The sequence below is a fragment of the Gopherus flavomarginatus genome, chromosome 11 (assembly GCF_025201925.1).
Source record: "Gopherus flavomarginatus isolate rGopFla2 chromosome 11, rGopFla2.mat.asm, whole genome shotgun sequence".
NCBI lineage: Eukaryota > Metazoa > Chordata > Testudines > Testudinidae > Gopherus > Gopherus flavomarginatus.
This window is the reverse complement of record NC_066627.1, coordinates 51,484,639-51,500,264: the sequence shown is the minus strand read 5'-3', so window position 1 is coordinate 51,500,264 and position 15,626 is coordinate 51,484,639. Positions and strand designations below refer to the sequence as shown.

General features: G+C 49.5%; 1 long non-coding RNA gene across 4 annotated transcripts; it reads right to left on the bottom strand.

The window, feature by feature from the left end:
• Positions 1–1,252: 1,252 nt before the first annotated feature.
• Positions 1,253–2,907, bottom strand: LOC127031053 (uncharacterized). 4 transcript variants are annotated; one of them, XR_007768487.1, is made up of 3 exons: positions 2,840–2,907; positions 2,567–2,683; positions 1,253–1,513 (listed from the first exon to the last, which is right to left on the bottom strand). It is a non-coding gene; the product is annotated as an uncharacterized LOC127031053 (long non-coding RNA). The 4 variants fall into 4 exon arrangements; XR_007768486.1 differs by lacking the exon at positions 2,567–2,683 and adding an exon at positions 2,099–2,215; XR_007768485.1 differs by lacking the exon at positions 2,567–2,683 and adding an exon at positions 1,631–1,747.
• Between the last annotated feature and the right edge of the window lie 12,719 nt (positions 2,908–15,626).

Below are 15,626 nucleotides of genomic sequence, written 5' to 3'. Positions count from 1 at the left end.
ATTTATTGTTCCTTCCCAAGTGCAGTATTTAGCATTTGCCCTTATTGAATTTCATCCTATTTATTTTTCATCGTTTTGGGTTCGACTTACCCTACCACTTTGCTTAGCTCGGTGCCCAGCAGGCCTGCACTGCCGATGTCTCCCCCGGGAATTGGTCCTGTGACAGGTAGATCTCCAGCAGGTGGGGCAGCTCTCTGATATTTCCTGAGAAGCGAATCTCCAAAGACAGGCAGATCTTCTCCCACAGACAAACCTCCACCAACAGGGAGGCCTGCTGTCACACTGAGCATCCCTTCCTCTAGAGTGACATCTGTTCCTGCACTGAGATCTCCACCTACAGGGGCCCCTGATCCCCCTCCCAACACACCTTTATCTATAGAGACATCGGCTACAGCACTGATTGTATCACCACCTATGGGGATGCCTGCTCCCCCATCCAGCATACCGTCACCTGTAGGGACACCTGCTCCCACACTGAGAGGACCTCCACATATAGGGACACCCACTCCCCCACTCAGTATATCTCCAACCGTAGGGACACTTGCTCCCACCCTAAGTGTGTCTCCACCTACAGGGACTCGAACCCCGCCATTGAGTATATCTCCACCTAAGGGGACACCAGCTTTCACGTTGAGCAGACCTTCACCTATAGGAACAACTGCTACCTCACTGAGTGTATCTCCAACAGTAGGGACGCCAGCTCCCCAACTGAGAGGATCTCCAATGATAGGGACGCCAGCTCCCTCACTGAGTGGATCTCCACCTATGGGGAGATCTGATCCCCCATTGAGTATATCTCCACCTATAGGGACACCTGCTACCCCACTGAGTGTATCCCCTACTGTAGGGACACCTGCTACCTCACTGAGTGTGTCTCCACCTATAGGGACACTTACTTTTCCATCAAGTATATCTCCTCCTATAGGGACGCCTGCTCTCCTACTGAGTGGATCTCCACCTATGGGGAGACCTGATCCCCCACTGAGTGTTCCTCCACCTACAGGGAGACTCACTATCTCACTGAGAGGATCTCCAATGATAGAGACGCCTGTTCCACCACTGAGTGGATCTCCACCTATGGGGAGACCTGATCCCCCATTGAGTATATCTCCACCTATAGGGACACTTGCTACCTCACTGAGTGTATCCCCAACCGTAGGGACACCTGCTACCTCACTGAGTGTGTCTCCACCTATAGGGAGACTTTCTACCACACTCAGTGTCTCCCCACCAATAGGAAGAGTCGCTACCCCACCGAGAGGATCTCCACCTAAGGGGACACCTACTTCCACATTCATCAGACTTTCACCTAAAGGGACACTTACCTTTCTGAGTACATCTCCAACTATAGGAACACCTACTCCTCCATCGAGTATATCTCCTCCTATAGGGAGACTCTCTAACCCTCTGAGAGGATCTCCAATGATAGGGATGCCTGCTCCCCCACTGAGTGGATCTCCACCTATGGGGAGACCTGATCCCCCATTGAGTATATCTCCACCTATAGGGACACCTGCTACCCCACTGAGTGTATCCTCAACCGCAGGGACACCTGCTACCTCACTAAGTGTGTCTCCACCTATAGGGACACCTGTTACCCCACTGAGTGTATCCCCAACCATATGGACACCTGCTACCTCACTGAGTGTGTCTCCACCTATAGAGACACTTACTTTTCCATCAAGTATATCTCCTCCTATAGGGACGCCTGCTCTCCTACTGAGTGGATCTCCACCTATGGGGAGACCTGATCCCCCACTGAGTGTTCCTCCACCTATGGGGAGACTCTCTAACCCTCTGAGAGGATCTCCAATGATAGGGATGCCTGCTCCCCCACTGAGTGCATCTCCACCTATGGGGAGACCTGATCCCCCATTGAGTATATCTCCACCTATAGGGACACCTGCTACCCCACTGAGTGTATCCTCAACCGCAGGGACACCTGCTACCTCACTAAGTGTGTCTCCACCTATAGGGATACCTGCTACCCTACTGAGTGTATCCCCAACCATAGGGACACCTGCTACCTCACTAAGTGTGTCTCCACCTATAGGGACACCTGTTACCCCACTGAGTGTATCCCCAACCATATGGACACCTGCTACCTCACTGAGTGTGTCTCCACCTATAGAGACACTTACTTTTCCATCAAGTATATCTCCTCCTATAGGGACGCCTGCTCTCCTACTGAGTGGATCTCCACCTATGGGGAGACCTGATCCCCCACTGAGTGTTCCTCCACCTATGGGGAGACTCACTAACCCTCTGAGAGGATCTCCAATGATAGGGATGCCTGCTCCCCCACTGAGTGCATCTCCACCTATGGGGAGACCTGATCCCCCATTGAGTATATCTCCACCTATAGGGACACCTGCTACCCCACTGAGTGTATTCCCAACCATAGGGACACCTGCTACCTCACTAAGTGTGCCTCCACCTATAGGGATACCTGCTACCCTACTGAGTGTATCCCCAACCATAGGGACATCTGCTACCTCACTAAGTGTGTCTCCACCTATAGGGACACCTGTTACCCCACTGAGTGTATCCCCAACCATATGGACACCTGCTACCTCACTGAGTGTGTCTCCACCTATAGAGACACTTACTTTTCCATCAAGTATATCTCCTCCTATAGGGACGCCTGCTCTCCTACTGAGTGGATCTCCACCTATGGGGAGACCTGATCCCCCATTGAGTGTTCCTCCACCTGTAGGGAGACTTTCTACCACACTGAGTGTCTCCTCACCAATAGGGAGACTCACTACCCCACTGAGAGGATCTCCAATGATAGAGACGCCAGTTCCCCCACTGAGTGGATCTCCACCTATGGGGAGACCTGATCCCCCATTGAGTATATCTCCACCTATAGGGATACCTGCTACCTCATTAAGTGTATCCCCAACCGTAGGGACACCTGCTACCTCATTGAGTGTATCCCCAACCGTAGGGACACCTGCTACCTCATTGAGTATATCTCCACCTATATGGACACCTGCTACCTCACTGAGTGTGTCTCCACCTATAGGGACACCTGTTATCCCACTGAGTGTATCCCCAACCATATGGACACCTGTTACCTCACTGAGTGTGTCTCCATGTATAGGGACACCTGCTCCCCCACTGAGAGGATCTCCAACGATAGGGACGCCTGCTCTCCCACAGAGTGGATCTCCACCTATGGGGAGATCTGATCCCCCGTTGAGTATATCCCCACCTACAGGGACACCTGCTACCCCACTGAGTGTATCCCCTAGTGTAGGGACACCTGCTACCTCACTGAGTGTATCTTCACCTATAGGGACACCTGCTACCGCACTGAGCGTATCCTCAACCATATGGACACCTGCTACCTCACTGGGTGTGTCTTCACCTATAGGGACACTTACTTCTCCATCCATATCTCCTCCTATAGGGACGCCTGCTCCCCTACTGAGTGGATCTTCACCTATGGGGAGACCTGATGCCCCATTGAGTGTTCCTCCACCTATAGGGAGACTCTCTACCACACTGAGTGTTTCCTCACCGATAGGGAGACTCGCTACCCCACTGAGAGGATCTCCAATGATAGAGACGCCTGTTCCCCCACTGAGTGGGTCTCCACCTATGGGGAGACCTGATCCCCCATTGAGTATATCACCACCTATAGGGACATCAGCTACTTCACTGAGTGTTACTCCACCTACGGGGAGACTTTCTACCGCACTGAGTGTCTCCCCACCGATAGGGAGACTCGCTACCCCACCGAGAGGATCTCCACCTAAGGGGACACCTACTTCCACATTCATCAGACTTTCACCTAAAGAGACACCTGCTTCTCTGAGTACATCTTGAACTATAGGGACACCTACTCCTCCATCGAGTAGATCTCCTCTTATAGGGTGCCTTGCTACACCACTGAGAGAATCTCCAATGATAGGGACACCCCCTCCCCCACTGAGAACATCTCCAACTATAGGATCACCTGCTCCCCCTCCTAAGGCACCTTGATATGTAGATACACTTGCTTCCCCACCAAGCAATCCCCTATCTCCACTTACTGGGACACCTCCTCCCCTGCGTAGCAGACCCCCACCTACACCACCAAGGTTATTCCCAGTTAAAGGTAACGTCACTCCCCTGCCTCCCCCAAGCAGCCATCTGATCAAAGGCAGACGTTCTCCCTGTCCTCTTGAGCCAAGCAGTGTCCCATAGACAGGCTGTCCTGCCCTCCTACCTTCCATTCTGAGTAAAGGTCTGGCCTTTCTGACCCCCCGCCCGCCAAAGGAAGACACTGCTCCAGCCCCTTGCACATTGGATCGATGCTCAGCTCCCTGCCCACCTAACAGCCTGCCCACTGCAGATAGCAGGCTGCCGAAGAGTGATGGCTGGCTTCCTGCGATGAGTGTGCCTCCAGCGCCTGGCAGCCGCCCTCCAGGGTCTCCGCTCAGCTGCTCGTCAGCCAGACTTTGCCCATGGAGTATGTGGGATGCCAAGTCTAGAAAGTCAGAAAAGATTGTCAGTCGTGTCACTGATGGCCCTGGCAAGCCCTGGGCGGGGAGCAATAGGGCTGTATATATTAGTATGGTCCATTGGGCCCCCGCATCAGGCACTCCTGCAGCACTGCCTATAGGGCAGCTACATCATCTCGCAAGGGGCCCACCTTTCAGAGGGTCTCAGCACCCACCTCTCCTACTGAACAGATTCCCAGCACTCCTGAAAATCAGGCCCCGGCTACTCAGTTGTGTTGGTACCATCTCAGTTTAACGTTGGCTATTTCCACCTCGGGGGTGATGTCCTGCCAGTGCCAGGAGGGAGCTGATGGCCGCTGCGGCCCATCTCGCTCTCACTTCTAGGAAGCAATGGTTAATGATCTCTCTTGGCACAACCTGGTAGGGCTTGTGGCCCCATCCGACCTGGGGGCTGGGGGAGGATGTGAGTCACTTTCTGGGGGCAAGTATCAGGGGTAGTCATGTTAGGCTGTATCCACAAAAACAACAAGGAATCCAGTGGCACCTTAAAGACTAACAGATTTAATTGGGCATAAGTGTTCGTGGGTAAAAAACCCACTTCGTCAGATGCTTTTACCCATGAAAGCTTATGCCCAAATAAATCTGTTAATCTTTAAGGTGTCACCAGACTCCTTGTTGACTTTCTGGGGGGATCTACTCTGCCACTCAGGTCTGCAGGAGGCAGGTTCCTTGTTCAGCACCTCCAGGATCCAGCCCAATGGTTCCATGTAACTGGCCGTTGGCCCAAGGTAACATCTGAAGTGACCTAGATGCCTCAGGCCTGTTTTCAAAGCTGACTTGGGCCCTCAGGGCCAGGTTTGCCAAGGTGTTCTGACTTCTGCAAGGCACAGCGTAGTTTAATGGGAATTACAAATGCATCTAAACAAGCTAAGCACATTGATTCCCAAGGGAGTTGGGCACCCATCCCACACAGGTGCCTCTGAAAATCTGATTAGGTGCCTCCCTGCACCTGTCAGTGCCTAAATACTTTGAAAAGCCAGCATCTAGGAGCTGAATTCCCATGGAATATGAGTGAGTTTCAGGCTGCAGAGAGCTGACAACACTTTTGAAATATGGAAATGTTACTGCATTGCAAGCTGGTGCTCCATAAATTCACACTCTGGCTTGGCACACATTAACTCGCCATGTGGCCAAGCCCTTAGGTTCCTAATCAGAGCTGGGCAGAGAAAGGCCATTCAATTCAATGGAAGACTACAATGTTTTGCAGTCTGGTTTCATGCCAGTTCAGGGAGAAAAAAAAACAAAATTTTGAATCGAGCTGTGCACAGAAGTGGCCCCCTGGCCCGCGACGCCAATGCACTCTGCCAGGGTCACCTGGAAGCCCTGGCTCGCAAGGCACTGGGCATCTGGAAGCTTGGGAGCCAGGCCCCCAGCTCCCCATCAGGCAAGCTGGCAGGAAACCAGACAGTTTGAAACCCTCCCTCCATCAGAGCGTCGTCAGAATTGAACCATCTCAGCGATGCATTTTGATACTGGTGAATCTGCAAATTCTGATGAGAAAATTTTGGTTGGAATTTTTCTGAACAGCTCTGCTCCTAAGTCACCTTTGCAATGCTACCCCAGGTACCACCGCACACAGACCTTGTGTCTCTGTGGGTGTACACCACATATGCACCCATCTTGCTTCTGTGAGCACACTTGGGGAGGGCTGGAAGGCTTTGGGTCAGTGTAGATGAATGCACTGTGCTATGATGACTAACCAGCTGAGTTTTAACTTTGTTGAGCCCTTAAAGGAGGAAGAAAGAATGGAACACGGATTTCCAAGCCAGAAGGGCCCCAGCCCATCATGATCATATAGCTGATCTGCTGCATAATACGAGCTGCTGAATTTTACCCAATAATTCCTGCATCAAGCCTAGAACCTTGAATGGCTGCTGGAAAGAGACACTAAGTAGGAGACCTCTGATCGCTATGAACTCAGGAGACAGCTTACCTCCAGCCGGTCCCATGGATGGCATGTTACAGTACTAACGGAAAGGCTCGCTGAGCTAGCAGGTTTCATGTCAGGCGGGGTGGGGAACAAATGGGACATTTTCAACTCACCTTTCTTAGTAGTCTTCTCCCTGATTATCAGCTCCGGCCTGTAGCCCTGTGAGTCTCGAGGCAGGGTCAGCAGAGTGCAGAAGAGGAGAATGCTGCAGACCTTGAACATCTTCGCCCCAATGCCGGTCAGAGTGTTTCTAGTCAATGCCCCTGCATGGGACAGAGTGGGAAGAGGACAGGTACCACAGTCAGAACACAGAAAACCCAGCCGAACAGAAGATGATGTCCTGTATACATTTAAGAAAGGGAAGGAGTTAGGTGCATACTCTAGAGACAATGGGGCCTCCTATCCTCGCCCCCCACCCCAAGCACTACTTTGTGCTGCTCTAGGCTGGGGAGTCCCGACATAGTTGAATTCCCATCTCCAGACCACCCACATCCTGGCCCTGGCACAGGGGGTATGGCCTAGGTGACAGAAGCACAACTGGAGTGCTGCTGTGATCCAGCAATCTCCAGCTGTCAGCTATTGCAACCGAGGCAACTTAGAGCAACTCTGAGCTAGTTCTACAGATCATATCCAATTGCTCCTCCTTTAAAGCCTTCTGTGCAGCCCAAACTTTTATATGGCAGCTCTAATGTAGCACTCCTTAAGATTCGCAATGACATGGCGACAGTTCCCTCCCATTCCTGGAAATCCCAGCCACAAATAATGAAATGGAACAACATGACTAGGACATGAATGCTGCTGGCACAAATTTCAGTTTATATTTCTCTCCCTTTTTGAGAGGGATGCTGGCCTGGTGAAAAGGATCATTTAGGGTAAGGGAGAATGATTGGACTTGTCATATGCCAACACTACATGTCCAATTTAGGCAAATACCCAGCACACTGTGTCACGAGCTACCCTCTCCTTGGTTTAGATGCGGGGTGGGGACGTTTGCAGTGATTTATTACAGAGGATATGCTTCACCAAGAGAAGTCGGTTATTCATGGGCTATTGGAATCAGATCTATAATTCCTGAGGGCCAGAAAGGTTGCTGCACTGAAGCATCTTTAGAAGTGCGAGTTATTTTAAGCACCGTTGCACATTAACCTTTGGGTCTCGGAGGGAGAGTTAGGAGCCTCTCCTCAAACTGAGTGTTTGTCTGGGGCTGTGAGTTAGAACATGGGAGGGAAGAGGATGAAATAACAAATAGACTCTTTTCATTTAATAACCCAGGAGGTGGCCGACTAACTGGATCACCAAGAACTAAGTGAAGCATTTGAATTCTTGTTTGGAAAGATACGGCATTACGTGCCTGACTGAAACCCTCTGGGAGTCTGAGGAGAGCACTGACTTCAGTGGCTTCTGGATCAGACCCTAGTCTCCTAGTGAACCCTAAACATGTAAGTGAACAGATTGATCCTAAGTGGGACCAGGATCTCCCTCCTGTCCCCTGCTCCAGAGCCCACTCCCCCTTTCTTTGAAGAGGTTACTTTGCCTGCCTTTGCAGTAGAAGCTACATTGTCAGATCCTTCCTCTTTGATGCATTTCTCTTACCTTCTCCAGTGAGCCGTCTTTGGTAGCAATTCAGTGACTTCTTGTCCCTCTGTGGCTGCCAACATGGAGCTTGCAGCCCTTATATAACAAAACCCTGCTCAAGAATGAGGAAAATCAGAGGAGTCATAAAAGCCAAGGATTTAATGCATTTAATTGTCTCATTATGACATTTATTGTGTGCCAAAGTAAATCACTGCTAATTGTCACATCACTCGGGGACCCCGTTTTTTGCTTGCGTTAGTACAAAGTGGATCAGAAATGGGCCGAGCGTGTCGAATTAAAATGTAAAGTTCAAGTCCATGCTATTACTCAAGAATTTTGGATTTACGTAAATGAAAGTGCTGAAAACCTACAGTGGTCAAGTTGCAGAATTCCTGTTCAGACCAGTTGCTATCTGGCAGAAGGATGACTCCACTGATCTGCACTGCTGTAGTGCTTTCATGAAGACGCTCCAAGCAGAGGGGAGAGAGCGTCTCATGTTGCCTTAGTTAATCCATCATGCACGGTGGGAGAAGCCTTCCCGTCCACACAGCACTGTCTACGCTGGCACTTAGGTTGAGATAACGCCATTGCTCAAGGGTATTCACAGCGCTGAGGGACGTAGTTCTACCCAAGTAATTCTGCAGTGTAGACCAGGGCTCTGTGCTGGGTTCCTGTGTAGCCTCCACTCGGTGCTCGCTGCAAAGCATGGGCCAAGTTTTCTGAAAATATTCATAGAGCCGTAGAATTTAAGGTCAGAAGGAAACACTAGCTCATCTAGTCTGACTTCCTGCATATCTCAGCTGACAAAATTTCATCCACTTACCCCTGCAAGCCTGGCAGGGGTGGAAATTGGCATGCGCAAAACATCGTCATTTTTCACTTGTGAAGTGGGTGGTTGCAGACACAGACATGCCGTTAGACTCGTAATTACGCACATTTGCACACACAAACGCCAGCTTTTAGAGGTTTAAACAGATGCTGCTGTAAATATTTCAGAGAGCCTTTTAGAGCTCCTTTGAAAAGGGAGCCCTCTAGGTATACATGTTAATACTGGCTCCACATGTTATTGCAAAAAATCCCCACCTCTTTCAAAGAACCCCTGCTCAGTGCATTCTTCTCCGCCTACGAGGAGGGCAAAACCAGAGTTTTCCTGCCAAAGGAAATGAGCATTGAGAGCTTTCTCTTCCCACTGGCACAATGTATGGATCGAGATTCCATGTAGCTTTGGGCCCGCACTCCCCAGTCACGTCTGAGCGCTCTCTTCCACACAGCCAGGCCTCCGTGCCCCATTGTTCTCTCCCTTGCTGAAGAGGGCAGGGCCTGGCCATAGAGGCGAGCCTTTGATGAGGTGGGCCAGGCTGGGATGCTCACTGAGCTAGTCCGAGCCCAGGCAATCTACCCATTTAATGGCAAACCATCAGCCTGCTAATCTCTGAACAGTCAGCTGGGTGAGTGTGGGTATGTCTACACAGGGATAAAAAAGCTCTGGATCAGCTGAGTTGGGCTTCGGCTCTGAAAAAGCCTTGGGCTGGAGCCTGAGCTCTGGGGCCCTGCAAGGGTGGAGGCACAAAGAAGACTCAGCTGCAGCACATATGCTATCTCCCGCTAGGAGCAGGCATGATTTTTAAACAGACTAAGATGCACTGGCCTACGCAATTCCCCAAGAGCATGTGGAATCAGCAGCACCAAACATGCTGTAATGTGGCAGGGAAGCTCCACCTCCAGCATCTTTGCGGGCACTTCCAGGGGCTCTGCTGTTCTCTCTGGCAGCCCTTGACTGGGTGGAGAGTTCAGCTGAGCCCTGGTCTCCCCTTGACAGGATGCAGACAGGCACGAATGAGAAACTCAACTAAAAAGAAATTCACTCAGCAAGCGGCTGAGTTTGGAGAAGAAGCAACATTTGTGTGCGGCTCATGATACACCGAAGTGGATCAGCTGACCTAGGCCGCTCCGAAGCTCAGCTGTGTGCAGTGGGACTTGTGTGCACGCTCACTTCCAGTTAGCGTTCAGGCCATTTCACTTACAGACTGTTCAGGGAATTCCTTGATTTGGAGATGTAGCAACCACCAACGGAAAAAGGAATTGGGCTTGAAGTAAAATGACATGGAATGGAACAAAATAAGACAAAAGAAAACAGTTAATTGTACAATAATTTGTGTTCTCTGAAGAATCTGCACAGCAAGAAAAGTGTGGAGAGGGAGACGCCCTTTGGAAAGCTCACACATTTCTAGCTCACCTATGGCTACGTGCCGGAATGAGGTAGCCATCAGAACAGATTCACAGGCTATTAAAACTCAACTGCCATTGAACCTTATCTTCAGGTTGGACTGAGACAGAGAGAAAAACAAGACGTTTGAGTCGAGAGTTCATCTCCTATCCCCCAGCTCCCCTGTTTGGGATGATAACAGTCACTTCTAGGCAATGCTTTCGATGTTTTAAAGCCCATGGCTAGATGCTTAGACCTTTCCGTTTCTTTCTCCTTCTTGTGCCACACAATTCTTATCACTTCCACAGAGCATCACTCAGGAAGAAAAACAAACAAACTCCTTTAGTTCATATGAGCTCGCCATCTCCTTGGGCAAGGTGTCACCCTTTTGGTCTGGGTTTGTACAGCCCCTAGCACATTGGGGTTCTAGTGTTCAAGACCAGAGCTCCTAGGCACTATGGTAATGCAAATAGTAAATGATAATTAGAATAAAATGTAACTAAAACTTCTCTCAGTGTGACAGCGACACCCCAACGAGAACAGCCCTTCCCGAGATGACTATTTCTCTAGCATGAGGGACAACATGTGCTGCTATTCCACTCTTGAGTAGACTTCATGGTTTATGCGCTAGTTCAGTGGCCCCCAACCCTTTTTGTCCGGCAGGCGCCAGACGACGAGCCACAGAGGACTGTGGCGGCGGACAAGCATCCGCTGAAATGCCGCCAACAAGCGGCAACGTCAATAGGTGTCAACGCCAACAAGCAGCGTCATCCAGAGGCGTTGCAGCCGAAATGCTGCCAATTTTCGGTAGTATTTCTGCAGCAATGCCTCTGGATGATGATGCTTGTCGGCGGCAGTTCGGTGGATGCTTGTCCGCCGGCCAGTACATTGGCGCACTTAGATGCTCCGGCAGGAGCCATGGTGCCTGCGGGCACCGAGTTGGGGACCCCTGCACTAGTTAATGGCATCTTTTCTTCGAAAGGAAAGGGAACAGAAACAACGCAGATGGCACCAGACCTACAGAAAGGATTTGCTTTGGGGCATTCTCTCTCTTGGGATTACTGGGGAAATCTCAAAAAGAACAGGAGTATTTATGGCACCTTAGAGACTAACAAATGTATTTGAGCATAAGCTTTTGTGGGCTACAGCCCACTTCATCGGATGCATAGACTGGAACATACAGCAAGAAGATATTTATACATACAGAGAACATGAAAATGTGGAAGTAGCCATACCAACTGTAAAAGGCCAATCAATTGAGATGAGCTATCATCAGCAGGAGAGAGATAAACTTTTGAAGTGATAATCAAGATGACCCATAGAAGGTGTGAGGATACTTAACATGGGGAAATAGATTCAATTAGTGTAATGGCCCAACCATTCCCAGTTTCTGTTCAAACTTAAGTTAATTGTATCTAATTTGTATATTAATTCAAGTTCAGCAGTCTCTTTTCTGAGTCTGTTTTTGAAGTTTTTTTGTTGTAAAATTGCCACCTTCAAATCTGTCACTGAGTGGTTAGAGAGGCTGAAGTGTTCTCCCACTGGTTTTTGAATGTTATGATTCTTGATGTCAGATTTGTGTTCATTTATTCTTTTGCGTAGAGACTGTCCAGTTTGACCAATCTCTCTGAAATTATTCACAGGCTGCTAATTTGAATGAGAAGATAATTGGCAGTGTTTCTCTCATCCAGGTTACTCTGTTTTTATAGGACTTGGATACTGGACATCACTAGTGATGAGGCAGTGAGAATTAGACACCAAGCAGATTTAGGAAACAAAAAACACCTTGGCGTTTTTCACTCCGACTAATCTCCCCATCTTCTCCTTGTACCAGCCAAGTCATTAAGTTTTCTTTTTTCACCTGGATTTTGCTAAAGACTCACAAGCTGTTGACATAAAGTTCAATTTGCCAACGCCCAAGAATGTCACCATTCATTAAACGCAGAAGTCGCACTGTAGAACAAAGAACTCTTTCTGCAAGATGCCATTTCATAGTGATCTGGTTTACATCACTTTACCTCTGGTTCTAATAGTAGCAATTGTTTTGTTCTTGCTTTATGGAAGTGACTTGAGCAGAGCAGAGCATAATTATGGGAAATGTCACTTCAGTCAGTATAAATCCACAACTGAGGGCCCATCTTTCATAGCTGACTTCCAAAGGCAGTTATTTCCAGCCACACAACAGCAGCCTAGGCTACAGCTAATGACATTGACTCCAATGGGCTTTAGCAATGGCTAATCAGATGCTGTGTTAAAGCAAACATTAAACGTGATTAAGGCCATTGTACTCCTGTACTATGACATTCATTGACTGATTGTTACACCAGATAGAAAATAGCCGGTACTCACCCATTATGAGCTTTGAGGTCAAGGTGCCAGGTTTATTCTGGCCATTCTCAATGGTCAGTTTAATAGCACCAAATTTATCCTATCCTATCGGGACTCCAATGTCTATGTCCAAGTAGAGCTTCAGTCTGACAAATTCCCCAAAAGGCACTGAGTGCAGTAAGAAAATAATAATAAAGGAAATCTTGTTAAATCTCCTGTATACAGTTTCCATGATCCCTTCATCTACTCAAAACAAAGCTGTGCTTAAATCCTGGGGCCTGTTCACCCAACTGCAGAATATGAGTAAATGCTTTTGATTCAGGAGGAAAGGGCTTGTAGGCCAGTGGACAGTGACGTTCCTTGAACTGCGTTCTGTATAGCAACCATTAGAGTATGAATGGATGGTCCGTCTTCTACCATCACTAAGGAATGGAGCTGTGTGAGGAGAGCTGACCTAAAAAATAAATAGATCTGAAGTGACCAAATCCACCTATATGCTCCCCAGAAGTTAGTGCTGATGAGTGGTGCTGGCTGACAATTGTTTGCCTAAGCTTTTTATTTAAATAAACATTTTTTGTTTGTTGCTTTTAGCCAGAGAATTTGTCCTTATGCCTGCACATTTGTGGGCAGGTAAATCTGCATGTAGGAAATGCTGGACCTCCCACTGCTCACTGGGCATTCTCCGCTGGGACAAGCGAGCCCAGAGCAATTCTATAATTACAAATCAGCGTGACTGGCTGTTTTCTTTAGAAGTCACCTGTTGACTATGAAATAAAGAAAATTTTAAAAACTCCTTCACCGTGCCCTGAGACATGATGCCCAGCTCATGCTGTACAATCCCTCCTACCATGGGAAGGAACAAGGAGCAGCTGCTCACAGCAGTACTGAAAAGTACTGATAACCACAGGGCCCTGCTCACTAGCAGTAGGCATCCTTCAGACTCAAGCCCCCATGAGTACGTGCCCTGGAGAGGAAAAGAATTCACTGTGCTGGTTTTATGGCCATGGCTGAAGAGACCCACTTGAGAGAGACAATTTCTGCCACATCTGTCACATTTAAAGGTAATGTTTTGACCCTTTGGGCTCTGCCTTCAGCGAGCTCTTTCTCCTCTGCTAAGCTGGATGGCTACTTTGTAACTCCAAGGACTAAGGCACAATTTAACCTTGAGGAGCGCCTCGTTCACAAACTCTGCCAGTGGCCACAGCAACTAAGAAGAACAATCTGAATTCTCTAGGACCCCAACCCCCACTTCCTTGGTTCCTTAAAAAGCTGTTGAAAGTGAAGTACGAAGACATCTCTCTAGTGGCAGGAGTTCTGGGCATTTCAAAGAGCCTTCTTCCTTTATCCGCTGTCCCACCCAAAAGGCACACACCTACACGGAAGGGGCTCTCACAAGCTCCGCACAGAGATTCCAGGCTACCCTGGCCCACACTGAGATATTCACTTGCTCGTTTTTACCAGGCTGGGGCAGGGGGTTGGGGTGCAGGAAGGGCTCTGGGGTAGGGCCAGAAATGAGGGGTTCAGGGTGTGGGAGGGTACTCTGGGGAGGGACATGGGGTTGGCATGCAGGCTCTGGGGTGGGTTGGGGATGAGGGGTTTGCGGTGCAGGAAGGGGCTCCGGGCTGGGTTGGGTGTTGTGTTGCAGGGTAAAAGCTCCAGGAGGGCATTTGGGTGTGGGAGGGGGCTCCAGTCTGGGACAGGGGCTTGGGGCGCAGGACGGGGTGTGGGCTCCAGGCAGTGCTTATCTCGGGGGACTGCCCAGAAGCAGTGACATGTCCCTCAGCAACTAGGCATCAGGGCGGCCAGGCGCTCTGCGCAATGTGTGCTGCCCCCATGCACAGATGCCGTCCCCACAGCTCCCATTGGCTGCAGTTCCCTGCCAATGGGAGCTATGGAGCAGGCACTCAGGGTGGGGGCAGTGCGCAGAGCCCCCCCGGAGACCCCTGCACCTTAGAGCCAGAGGGACATGTCGCCGCTTCCGGGAGCCAAGCAGCTCCAGGTAGGAGCCTGCCAACCCAGCATCAACCAGAATTTTAATGGCCTGACTGGAGCTACTAGGGTCGCTTCTCAACTGGGTGTTCAATTTAGAAACCAGACACCTGGAAACTCTAGCTGCTGCCCATCTCCCCAAGGGGCCAGTCCTACAGCCAGGATAGCCAGAGTGCTGAGATGCCAGGGCCATGCCCATTATGCCGAAAACAGTGTGTGTAGGGAAGTCAACACAGAACAGCTGTACCAGCTGTACACCACCCAGGGATTCTCCCTACATGGAAAAGCCCCTGTGCAGCTGACCACGCCAGCTTTACAACCCCTTTGTGCCACCAAGAACCAGGCCCCTATTTGTTAACTTTGCTCAACAATATTACTGAACAGAACAGAATAGCTTCCTTTGGGCCTTCCCTACTCAGACTCTGCTGGGCCTGCCAACACAGAAGCCAGTTAGTGCTAGCTGTGAGGAAGACTCTGTCCATGAGGAACCAGACTCATAGACTCTAGGACTGGAAGGGACCTCGAGAGGTCATCGAGTCCAGTCCCCTGCCCTCATGGCAGGACCAAATACTGTCTAGACCATCCCTAATAGACATTTATCTAACCTACTCTTCAATATCTCCAGAGATGGAGATTCCACAACTTCCCTAGGCAATCTATTCCAGTGTTTAACTACCCTGACAGTTAGGAACTTTTTCCTAATGTCCAACCTAAATCTCCCTTGCTGCAGTTTAAGCCCATTGCTTCTTGTTCTATCATTGGAGGCTAAGGTGAACAAGTTTTCTCCCTCCTCCTGATGATACCCTTTTAGATACCTGAAAACTGCTATCATGTCCCCTCTCAGTCTTCTCTTTTCCAAACTAAACAAACCCAATTCCTTCAGCCTTCCTTCATAGGTCATGTTCTCAAGACCTTTAATCATTCTTGTTGCTCTTCTCTGGACCTTCTCCAATTTCTCCACATCTTTCTTGAAATGCGGTGCCCAGAACTGGACACAATACTCCAGTTGAGGCCTAACCAGCGCAGAGTAAAGCGGAAGAATGACTTCTCGTGTCTTGTTTACAACACACCTGTTAATGCATCCCAG